This window comes from Carassius carassius, chromosome 42 (assembly GCF_963082965.1).
Source record: "Carassius carassius chromosome 42, fCarCar2.1, whole genome shotgun sequence".
Classification (NCBI taxonomy): domain Eukaryota; kingdom Metazoa; phylum Chordata; class Actinopteri; order Cypriniformes; family Cyprinidae; genus Carassius; species Carassius carassius.
This window is the reverse complement of record NC_081796.1, coordinates 26,831,816-26,844,105: the sequence shown is the minus strand read 5'-3', so window position 1 is coordinate 26,844,105 and position 12,290 is coordinate 26,831,816. Positions and strand designations below refer to the sequence as shown.

The following is a 12,290-nucleotide window of genomic DNA, read 5'->3' as shown; positions in this document are numbered from 1 at the left end:
GACCATGGTGTTGGTGTGCTTGACTTGCCAGCAAACTCACCAGACCTGAATCTATGGGGTATTGTCAAGAGGAAAATGAGAAACAAGAGACCAAAAAATGCAAATGAGCTGAAGGCACTGTCAAAGAAACCTGGGCTTCCATACCACCTCAGCAGTTCCACAAATCATCTTGGAAATAAAGCTTCAATTAAGCTATATGTGCATAAAAATTTACATCTTTATTCAGATTTCAGAATGAGCACTTTGTCATTTGTAATAAATATATTGAGTGTGCCATATTTATCATTTTCGTCTGATGTTCACTGCTGTAATGTATAAGAACGTAACTTTTTAATATGAAGGGGAAATCCCAGACATTGAACAAATAACTGTTTATATGTTCAGGTTGTTTGTGTTACAAGAATGTACTGGGATACTAAAGATATACAAATGCTGACTGGTTAGGTGATGTTTTATCATGAAAAACACACTGTTTTAATGCTAAAACATTAATTCAATAGAATATATGGGAATAATACTAATATGGCGGCACGTATGCTTCACTTTTATGATGTCATGAGCGATCCGGTTCTCTATTATAGATTAGTAATATTTACAAAGTTTGTCCGATTCATACCAGTGCTAATTATGACAGCAAATTTTGATTTAGTTTTAATCATAGTCTTTTGACTAAAATGCCATTTAGTTTTAATCATATTTAAGTAATCTGAATTGTTTTTAGTTTTAGTCCAAGTTTAAATTTAGCGGGCTAAAATCTAATGGATTTAGTTACAGTGCTGTAATGGCAGGACACAGACAAGCATTATAGATCTAATTGCAAGCTTTTATCAAAACACAGCGTGGTCAAAATAGGCAAGGTCCACAAATAGGCAAATAGGAATATCCAAGGAATATCCAAGGGCAAAACTGAATCGTAATCCATGGCATGAAACAAGGCAATGACAAGGAAAATGCTTTGTAGAGTCCGCATCAGCAAAACAATATTTCGCAAGTTCTGTTTGGCATGGCCGTGCTAATATGGCTGCCAACAAGAAGCCATGAAGAAGTAACCATAGAGCAAGCAGAGGAAGCATTAAATCGTCGTCAAGTCACCTTTATTTATAAAAAGATTGCGTCTAAGCAACTGAACAACATTAATTAGGAAAACAGTGTGTCAATAATACAAAATGACAGTTAAAGGCAGTTCATCATTGAATTCAGTGATGTCATCATTCATCTCAGTTCAGTTTAAATAGTATCTATGCAACCATTTGCAATCAAGTCAATGATATCGCTACACATGAAGTGTCCCCAACTAAGCAAGCAAGCCAGAGGCGACAGCGCCAAGAATCAAAACTCCCATCAGTGACAGAATGGAGAAAAAACCTTGGGAGAAACCAGGCTCATTGCTGGTTTAGTCTCTGACCAGACTAAACCAGCAGTTCAATTCCAGGCTGCAGCAAAGTCAGATTGTGCAGAAGAATCATCTGTTTCCTGTGGTCATGTCCCTGTGGTCGTCTGAGACAAGGTCTTTACAGGGGATCTGGCATATCTAGTTGTCCTGGTCTCCGCTGTCTTTCAGGGCTGTAGCCGACCCGAACCCGTCTAATATTTCAAAAGGTGAACCTGGACCCGTGTAGATCCGAGAAATTCCTACCCAGACCCGACCCAACCGGGAAGACATAGACCCGACTGGACCCGATTGTCACATATTCCACCTTAAATTGCTATTACAATTCAATAAACCTGTTGCGAAAAATAAAGCTTTTTGTCTTACCTAATTTAAGGAGCCGTAGTCTCTCTTCCTTGTACCTGACTGCCTGTGATGCATTACAATCCTCCAACAAGAAAGTTATCCATGTTATTCCTCTCATTATTCTAAGTCCAAGCTTAATCCACTCATTATTTCAGTCCACTTGATGTCACGGTGACGGATGACAAATGCAACTGTGCACATGTACAATCTGACTCGAGTTAACTCGCATAATAACTTCGACTGTTTGCCCTTTTGAACTATAATAACGATCGCTCGTGCAATGCCATGGCTGCTGACATTATATATTTGTTATCATCTCGGTGCTCTCTGCTCTGTGTTGAGTCTGAATCTGACCACTAAAACTTTAAGATTTAACGCTTCATTTATATTATTATAAAAATAGGAGAAAATGTAAAGCACGGTTTGGCGGTCGAAGTGTCCCTCACTGGTTGCCATAGAAACATGAAACGCGCTTGAGGCTGCACATATGTGCTAGCTGTATCAACCTAAAATATGTTTTAACGCAATTTGAGCGTCATAGAAAACATTCATGTGACAGTTCACCTCAGATTGTGTTGCTGATTTGAAATAGATAAAATATTAGTGTGTCAAGTCTGCAAGCATTATCACCATGCATGCACTTGCATTAACTTTGAGTCTGCGCGCTCTGCTTCTAAAGGTGGAGAGAGAGAGAGATCACTATTTTTTTTGGCTCACTCTTTTCATAATTTTACAAGTTGCAAGTTACAAGAAACACAAGCAGTGACTGATCACGGCAGTGTTTGTTCACCAATCGCACGGGTATTACACACAATGTTAAACAGACCCGCGACCTGAGGTAATAGATTCGGACCCGACCCGGACCTGGCTGATCATTTAAAATATAGACCCAAACCTTTACGGGTCTCGGGTGCACTGTGAAGACCTCTACTGTAGAGGTCCTTTCTAGGTGCTGATCCACCATCTGGGCTGGATACGTACTGGATCCGGGTCACTGCAGTGATCCTCTGATCAGGATACAGACCTGATCTGATGGCTACAGTGACCTCGCAATAAGAGAGAAATAGACTAATATTAGCGTAGATGCCATTCTTCTAACAATGTGGCAAGTACATTGGGTGTTATGGGAAGTGTTCCGGTTTACCTAATTAATGCAGCCTAAAAATCCTTTAACGGATTTGGATATTAGAAGCATACAAGTGTGTTATGTGTAAGCCAGGTTAAAGAGATAGCTCTTTATTCTAGATTTAAACTGAAAGAGTGTGTCTGCCCTCCCGAACAATGTTAGGTAGGTTATTCCAGAGTTAACGCGCTAAATAAGAAAAGGATCTGCCGCCAACAGTTGATTTTCTAGGTATTATCAAACTGCCTGAGTTTTAAGAATGCAGCAGATGTGGAGGGCTATAAAGTAACAAGAGCTCCTTCAAATACTGAGGTGCTAAACCATTCAGTGCAGTAAGATTTTAAAATCTACACGATGTTTGATAGGGATCCAGTGCAGTGTTGACAGAACCGGGCTAATATGGTCATACTTACTGGTTATAGTAAGAACACTAGCTGCTGCTTTTTGGACTAGCTGGAGTTTGTTTATTAAGTGTGCAGAACAACCACCCATTAAAGCATTACAATAATCTAATGTAATTTAGATATAATTTTGAGATGGAAAAATGCAGTTTTACAAATGCTAGAAATGTGATTTTCTAAGGAAAGGTTGCTATCAAATAGCACAACTAGGTTCTTAACTGATGACGAAGAATTGACAGAGCAGCCATCAAGTCTTAGACAGTGTTCTAGGTTATTACAAGCAGAGTTTTTAGGTCCTATAATTACCACCTCTGTTTTTTATTGTTATCCAGCTTTTTATATAGACTATGCATTTAATTAGTTTTTCAAATTGGTATGTTTCGCCGGGCTGCGAAGAAATATAGAACTGAGTATCATCAGTATAACAGTGAAAGCTGACACCATGTTTTCTGATGATATCTCCCAAGGTTAAGATGTAAAGAGTGCAGAGTAATGGCCCTAGTACTGAGCCTTGAGGTACTCCATCTGCACTTGTGATTGATATGATACCTCTTCATTCACTGCTATGAATTGATGGCGGTCAGATAAGTATCTTTAGAACCATGATAATGCACTTCCATTAATGCCAACAAAGTTTTCTAGTCTATGCAAAAAAATGTTGTGGTCAATAGTGTCGAACGCAGCACCGAGATCCAATAGCACTTTATTACAGAGAGATACAACCACGATCAGATGATAAGAGCAGGTCATTTGTAACTCTATGGAGAGCAGTCTCAGTACTATGATACGGTCTAAATCCTGACTGGAAATCCTCAAAGAAACCCTTTTTCTCTAAGAAGGAATATAATTGTGAGGATAATACCTTTTCTAGTATCTTGGACAGAAAAGGGGGATTTGGTCTATAATTAACTAGTTCTTTGGGGTCAAGTTCTTAACACAGTTGTTTGAAGAACTTGTAAAAAACCTGATTGAGAGAGTAATGAGAGAGAGGACAGGAGAAAAGAAAAAAGAAAAGAAAACAGAGATAGGCATGAATGTCAATGCTTATGACAAGCTAATGAATGCTAATGCAATGCAGATGAGCTGCAATTGCAGATTTAGAATAAAAGAGAATGATCAAATTAATCAGATTAGATTGACAGATAATTTCAGAAATATGGTGGGAATTAAGTTATATTTTATCACTTCAACTCTTTCAAGGCGATTAACGCATATACGCGTTGAGTCATTTTCTCCTGATAACCCCGAAAATAACTTAAATTAAACTTTCAGTTTTGATCGTACAGATAAGAGCATACATCAATCGAATCTGTAAAGGGTCTACTTTGTTTGTATGCAGACATATTAACAACAAAACTTTGTGCATTTATAAAATAAAGATAACAAACAAGGTGTGCTGTCTGCAGCCTTTGTCTGTGGTGATCTTCATTTAGACATGCGTCATTGAAATGAACTGTAACTCAGTGAATACTCAACGAAGAGACATGAGAGAGATATCTAAAGCTTGACATGTCTACTTGTAAACTAAACAAGTGTTGCCGAAAAAAAAACATTCTGTTATAAAGTAATCCAAATGAAAACAACGCTATGTCCGTTTTTCACGTCTCCCTTCATTATCTGCTAATTCGATCACGTCCCCGCACTGAACGCGCTATTGAGATTATAATAGGATTATAATGAATTATAATTATATTCAGATTATAATGTTTCACTGAAGCGCATGGCTTGAATACACCCATACAACAGAAAACAATGCAGCGAGACTGTTCTTCAAGTGTTTTTATTTTACTCTTTGCTTCGCAATGAGAGGAATAAGACGTGAAAAAAAGATGTGATGTGGATTACCTCAGGATTTGAGATTTGGATTTCCTCAGAAAAAAGATTAAGTGCTTTATTCAGCAGAGATCATAAACATGAGTAAGTCTCTTTTTATTTATTTATATACTTGTACTAGTTTTCACATAACGTGTAAACATTTTACTAGTTAGACTTTTCCAAACTATAATTCCTGACTAAATGTATAATCAAGTGAAACATTATGAAGTTTCAATAACAATATACACTATACCATACAAAAGCTTGATGTAAATAATATAAATGTAACAAATAAATGTTAATGTAACAAATGTAACAAACAATGCTGTTCTTTCAATTTATTCCCCCCCAAAAATCTGAAAAAATATTCTCAGCTCTTTTCAATATTAATAATAATAATAATAATAATAATAATAATATTTTTTTGTAGAAAATCAGATTGTTAAAAGGATGTGAAGGATTGTGTGACTGGAGTAATAATGCAAAAAAATCAGCTTTGAAAGCCAGCTTTGATTGTTCCTAATAAACTGTTTAACTGCACCTGTAAGTGAATATTAAATTATGTTGTGGGATAATTACATATATTCTAAATAAACTACAAACATAAAATTATATACATTTATTTTGTCCTTACATTCTTTCTTATAACTCTTCCCCTTTCAGTCACACACCTGACTGAATGGCTCATTATGCAGCTCATTATGCGGGCCTTTGTCATACCGGACACTGTGAATATCTTGTCATGCCGTTTGAATTATCTAACTCACCTTCTGTATTCCAAGAATTTATGAACGAGGTGTTCTGGGAGTTACTCCATTGCACTGCACTCTTCTCCAGGTTCTGGTCATCCAGGTAGCCTGAAAACCATCTCGCTCCTTGAAACCCACTACTGGTGGCCCAATATGGCCAGAGAATCAAACGATGGTCTCACAACAGAGTTGACTTTGTCACAGACCTCCCCAGGTCTGAATCTCACACATACATCCTCATAATTTTCGACAGGTTCTCTAAGGGGTGCAAAATGATCTACTGATATGATGATCATCATCTTGATGCGCTGACAACAGTTTCAGTCCACTCCTTGCGAAGCTCTCCTAAGTTCTTGAATTGGCTTTTCCTGACAATTATCCCAAGGCTGGGGTCATCCCTGTTGCTTGTGCACCTTTTCCCACCTACATTTTTCCTTCCAGTCAAGTTTCTATGAATATATTTCAATAAAGTACTCTGGCAACAGCCAGCCCTTTCAGCAATGACCTTCTGTGACTTACCCTCCTTGTGGAGGGTGTTGATGATCATCTTCTGGACAACTGTCAAGAGAGTAATCTTTCCCATAATTGTGGTTGCATGTTCTAAACTAGCCCAGGAGGTACCCAGTATTTATACTCAAAATAAATCAAACTAATCAAGGTCAAAACTGAATATTAAAATTTTTTGAGATACTAAATTTTTAATTTTCCCAAGCTGTAAGTCGTATCCACCAGAATTAAAACAAAACAACTATGAAATATTTCAGTATGTTTACAATGAATCTCGAATACAATAAAGTTTGCTTTTTAAATTAAATTACAAAAACCGAACACCTATTCTAGGATATAATTGTTTTTTTTGAGATGCACCTGTAAGTATAGTAATCAGGATGCAGTATTTCTGCACTTTGTAAGGCTGTTGTCCTGCTTCTCTGTAACTTGTATTCTTTGGGTGTATGTCTGAGATTGCCATCTTATAGACAAATCATGCTTTACAGACTTGACATGCCTGTTTTACACATATGACTCAAACAGAACCAGGAAACATGAATCACCTGAGTTCAGGGAAGGAGCAACTGAAGTGTAGTTGAGCTGTTGTGTGTTGAGTGTCTCTATATTTTAGACCTCTCCAGGTCTGAATCTTACACATGCATCCTCATAGTTGTCGACAGGTTCTCTAAGGGGTGCTAATTTCTCCTTCTCAGAAAATGATCTACTGCCATGGAAACACCAATGCAGTTATTCAAACAATTCTTTCAAAATTTCACCATCCCTGAAAACATCACCTCTGATCGTGGGCCCAATTCATCTCCTGGGTATGGCGGGCCTTTTTCCAGCTCTTCTGAGTATCAGTTAGCCCCACCTCTGGATATCATCTACAATCAAATTGCCAGACTGAATGAAAGATTCAGGAAATCGGGTGGTATCTTTGTTGGAGCCTCTACCTTCCCTGGGCTGAGTACCCACAAATCTCCCTCAGTCAGCAAACTACCGGCCTCACCCCTTTTCAGTGCATCTACCAACCTCCCGTTCCCTTGGATGGGAGAACCATTTGACGTTCCAGCGTTTGATCATTGGTTCAGAGAAAGTGAGAGGGTCTGGGACTTAGCACATGTCCATCTACAGCAGGCAGTTTGCAGACACCAAGCCCAAGCAGACACTCATCGCCGAGCCACTCTGCAATACCAACTTTGAGAGAAGGTTTGGTTATCCACGTGAGACATTCGTCTCCATCTACCTTGCCGCAAGCATAGTCCCCGCTATATTGGACCATTCACGAGGAGGCAGATCAACAATGTCAGTCTGATATATAGGCTATGTAGGTATAATACAAGTTTGATTATAAGTAATCTAGAAAAACAGTAGAATATGTTATCTAAAATTAGTAACCTAGAATATATAACTGAGTTTTTAGTTTTTTAGTTTAATTTAATAATAAAAAAAGCAAATATTCATATATTCAAGATTCATTGCACACAAACTGACATATTTCAAGAGTTTTTTTTTTAATTCTGATGGTTACAATTTACAGCTTAGGGAAATTTAAAAATCAGTATCTCAAAAAATTCTAAAATTTTCTCAAAGATCAATCAAAAAAAGATTTACAAAACAGAAATGTTCCAGATCTACAAAGTAGGTTTAATTATCCACTTAATACCTGGTTGGGGCTCCTTTTGCACAAATTACTGCTTCAATGCGGCATGGCATGAAGGTGATCAGCCTGTGGCATTGCTGTGGCACTATTGAGGCCCAGGTTGCTTTGATAATGACCTTCAGCTCATCAAGATGATCATCTTCTGGACAATTGTCAAGTCAGTAGTCTTTTAAAATTAGTCTTTTTAAAATTAATCAAACTAATCAAGCTCAAAATGGAATATTCAAATTTTTTACTTTCCTAAGATTTAAGTCATAACCTTCATTAAAACAAAGCAACTCTGAAATATTTCAATATGTGTGCAATGAATCTAGAATACAAGCCATAACACCAGATGTACTTGCTACATCATTAGAAGAATTGCATCTACACTAATATTAGTCTGTTTCTCTCTTATTCCGAGGTCATCGCAGCCACCAGATCCAGCCTGTATTCAGATCAGAGGGACACTGCCGTCACCAGGATCCAGTACGTATCCAGACCAGATGGTGGATCGGCACCTAGAAAGGACCTCTACAGCCCTGAAAGACAGCGGAGACCAGTAAAGACCAGTAAAGACCTTGTCTCAGTTGACCACCAGGACAAGACCACAGGAAACAGATGATTCTTCTGCACAATCTGACTTTGCTGCAGCCTTGAATTGAACTGCTGGTTTCGTCTGGTCAGAGGAGAACTGGCCCCCGACTGAGCCTGGTTTCTCCCAAGGTTTTTTTCTCCATTCTGTCATCGATGGAGTTTCGGTTCCTTGCCGCTGTCGCCTCTGGCTTGCGTAGTTGGGGTCACTTTATCTACAGTGATATCATTGACTTGACTGCAAATAAATGCACAGACACTATTTAAACTGAACAGAGGTGACATCACTGAAATCGAGCATCGCGTTAGTTCAGTCAGGCCACGTTAGTCACGCTTGCATCAGCTGACAGTCAGCTGTTCCTGACGTGTACCAATCCAGTCTTGACACCTATCACCTGCGGTCTATTTAAATTCCCATTCTTCAGTGTCTCTTCCATCGCATCATGCTTGCAATTAACTTCCTCCTTCAACCCTAACTCCACCAACTGAACCTGTTATCTGATCTAACTTTGTTCTTTCTTTACATTCTCTTCATTGGAAACAGTCTCTATCACATTTTGTTTACAACTCATGTAATTGTGAATTGTAATTATGTATGCTTATAATGGTTATGTTCTGTACCCCAGGGGGGTTTGTCTTGCTGCTCTCCCTGCTCTGTCCAAGCATGGCTGCATGGACAGGGATGTGGAGAGTTGCCCAGTACATTACCATACCGCCAACACTAACTGTATGCAATTATAATTGTCATAAATATACTTGACGGAAGTGGTCCTGATTGAATTCAATGATGAACTGCCTTTAACTGTTGTTTTGCATTATTGACACACTGTTTTCCTAATGAATGTTGTTCAGTTGCTTTGACACAATGTATTTGTTAGGGTTGCTGGGAGAAAAAGGGACCCAAGAGCAGATTCGCAGTTTGCCAAATTTATTGAACAAAAACAGGCAATAGTCCAAAACAAAGACAATAGTCCAAAACAAAGGCAATAGTCCAAAACAAATGCTGGCAATCAGCAACCAGGTAAGGAATCCAAAACTGAACTGTGTACGGGAACTGGGTATACCAAAAAGACAAAAAAACAAGATTAAATAAACAAACAGGGCATGAAAACTAGGCACAACTAGAGCAAGATAGTTTTAAGGGCAGTAGTGAAATGGATGGTAGCCAAGACACACTGACAGAGAAGCAGCTGTGAAGGCAGAGTGAGTGGAATTAACCACTTAAGACATAACACAACAGAAGGCCTGATGATCAAACCAGTGTCCTGACAGGACCCCCCGCCCCAGGAATGCCACCAGGCTTTCCAGGGTGAGGGGCAGATCGATGGTAATCCTCAATAAGAGAGCGGTCCAGAATGTCCCGAGTCGGGACCCAACATCTCTCCTTTGGACCGTACCCCTCCCAATCAACCAGGTACTGGTATCCCCTGCCCCGCCGCCTGGAATCAAGAATCCTCCTAACGGTAAAAGCGGGAGCACCCTCAACCATCAGGGGGGGAGGGGGTAGGGGTTTAGGGGAAGATGATGAAGAGAGAGAACGAATAAAAGGCTTGACACAAGACACGTGAAACACTGGATGCACTCGATGAAGAGGACGCGGAAGCCGAAGCCGAACCGCCACCGGACTGAGCACCTTAACAATGGGGTATGGCTCAATGAACCGAGGTGCCAACTTCTTGGAGGACACCTTAAGAGGCAGGTTCTTGGTGGAGAGCCATACCTTTTGCCCACAGATGTATCTGGGTGCCTCAGCCCGACGACGATCCGCCAATCTCTTGGTGCGTTCCCTAGTTCTCAGAAGCGCTTCCCTGGCCCTCCTCCAGGTTCGCCAGCATCGACTGATAAATGCCTGAACTGAGGGAACCGCAGCTTCAGAACTCTGTGAAGGAAACAGAGGGGGTTGATATCCAAGACAGCAAAAGAAAGGAGATAATCCAGTAGATGACACCGGCAATGTATTGTGCGCATACTCAACCCACGTAAGCTGCTGGCACCAGGATGAGGGATTATGGGAAGCCAGACAACGAAGGGTCCTCCCAAGGTCCTGGTTCGCACGCTCGGTCTGGCCATTGGTCTGTGGGTGGAATCCTGACGACAGGCTAGTGGTAGCACCAATCTGTCGACAGAACTCCCTCCAGAAGTGGGAGACGAACTGGGGTCCCCGGTCAGAAACCACGTCCTCCGGAAGACCATGGATCCGAAAGACGTGGTCCACGACCGCCCGAGCAGTCTCCCTGGCAGAAGGAAGTTTAGGGAGAGGGATAAAGTGAACCGCCTTAGAAAAGCGGTCCACTACAGTGAGGACAACCGTATTGCCACTGGACTCTGGTAAACCAGACACAAAGTCCAGCGCAATATGAGACCAGGGGCGAGATGGGACAGGAAGAGGTTGGAGCAAACCAACGGGTACAGAACTAGAGGACTTGTTTTGGGCACAGACCGAGCAGGCGACCACAAAATCACGAACCCCCCCCCCCCCCCCCCCCCCCCCCCCATGCCTGGCCACCAAAAACACTGACGAATGGCAGCCAACGTTCTCCTCACTCCTGGGTGACAGACCAGTTTGGAGGCGTGACCCCACTCCAGAACCTCTGGCCGAACCAACTCCGGAACAAACAGCCGACCCACTGGACCCCCCTCCGGCACCCCTGCCTCCGACTGAGCCAGCCTGACATGCTCCTCGATACCCCAGGTGACGGACCCCACCACACAACCAGGTGAAATAATGTTGTCTGGTGGAGTTGCGTCCTCCGGGGCCGTGAATTGACGGGGGAGCGCATCAGGCTTAATGTTTTTGGAGCCTGGTCGGTAAGACAGGGTAAAATTAAAGCGACCAAAGAAGAGTGCCCAGCGAGCCTGCCTGGAATTTAGTCGTTTGGCTGTTTGGATATATTCCAAGTTCCGGTGGTCGGTCCAGACCAGAAACGGCTCCGCCAAGCCCTCCAACCAGTGGCGCCACTCCTCCAAAGCCAGCCGTACAGCCAGCAACTCCCGGTTGCCGATGTCATAGTTCCGTTCTGTGGGGGACAATCGGTGTGAAAAATAAGCTCAAGGATGTATTTTATTGTCAAGAGGGGATCGTTGAGATAAAACCGCTCCAACACCTACCTCTGACGCATCAACCTCCACAATAAACTGCCGGGAAGGGTCCGGAGTTATTAAAATAGGTGCAGATGAAAACCGCCTCTTAAGTTCATCAAAGGCTGCCAGCTAAGGACCAGCAAAACGGTTTCTTTGTGGAGGTTAATGCTGTCAGAGGAGCCGCCACCTGGCCGAAATTACGGATAAACCGCCTGTAGAAATTAGCAAATCCAATAAAACTTTGCAGAGATTTACAGTTGCCAGGTGTGGGCCAGTCAGAGACGGCCTTTACCTGCGTAGGGTCCATGCAGATCCCCTCCACCGAGATGATGTGGCCCAAGAACGGAACTGACTGGTTGTGGAAGGAACACTTCTCCACCTTAGCAAACAATTGGTTCTCTAGCAACCGCTGCAGCACTCGTCTGACGTGCTGAATGTGTACCTGGAGTGAATGAGAAAAATTAGGATTTCATCCAGATACACAAAGACAAATTTGTTGATCATGTCTCTCAGCACGTCATTGACGAGCGCCTGGAAGACGACTGGGGCATTAGTCAAACCGAAGGGAAGGACCCTGTACTCAAAATGCCCCGTGGGCGTATTAAAAGCCGTCTTCCATTCATCCCCCTCCCTGATCCGAACCAGATGATAGGCATTGCGA

The 12,290-nt window shown here is 41.6% G+C and overlaps 1 protein-coding gene across 1 annotated transcript in view; it reads left to right on the top strand.

Annotated features, from left to right (window-relative positions):
- Positions 1-12,290, top strand: part of LOC132124468 (nuclease EXOG, mitochondrial-like) — a 344,294-nt gene that overhangs the window by 194,682 nt on the left and 137,322 nt on the right. The gene's annotated exons all lie outside the window — the stretch shown is intronic.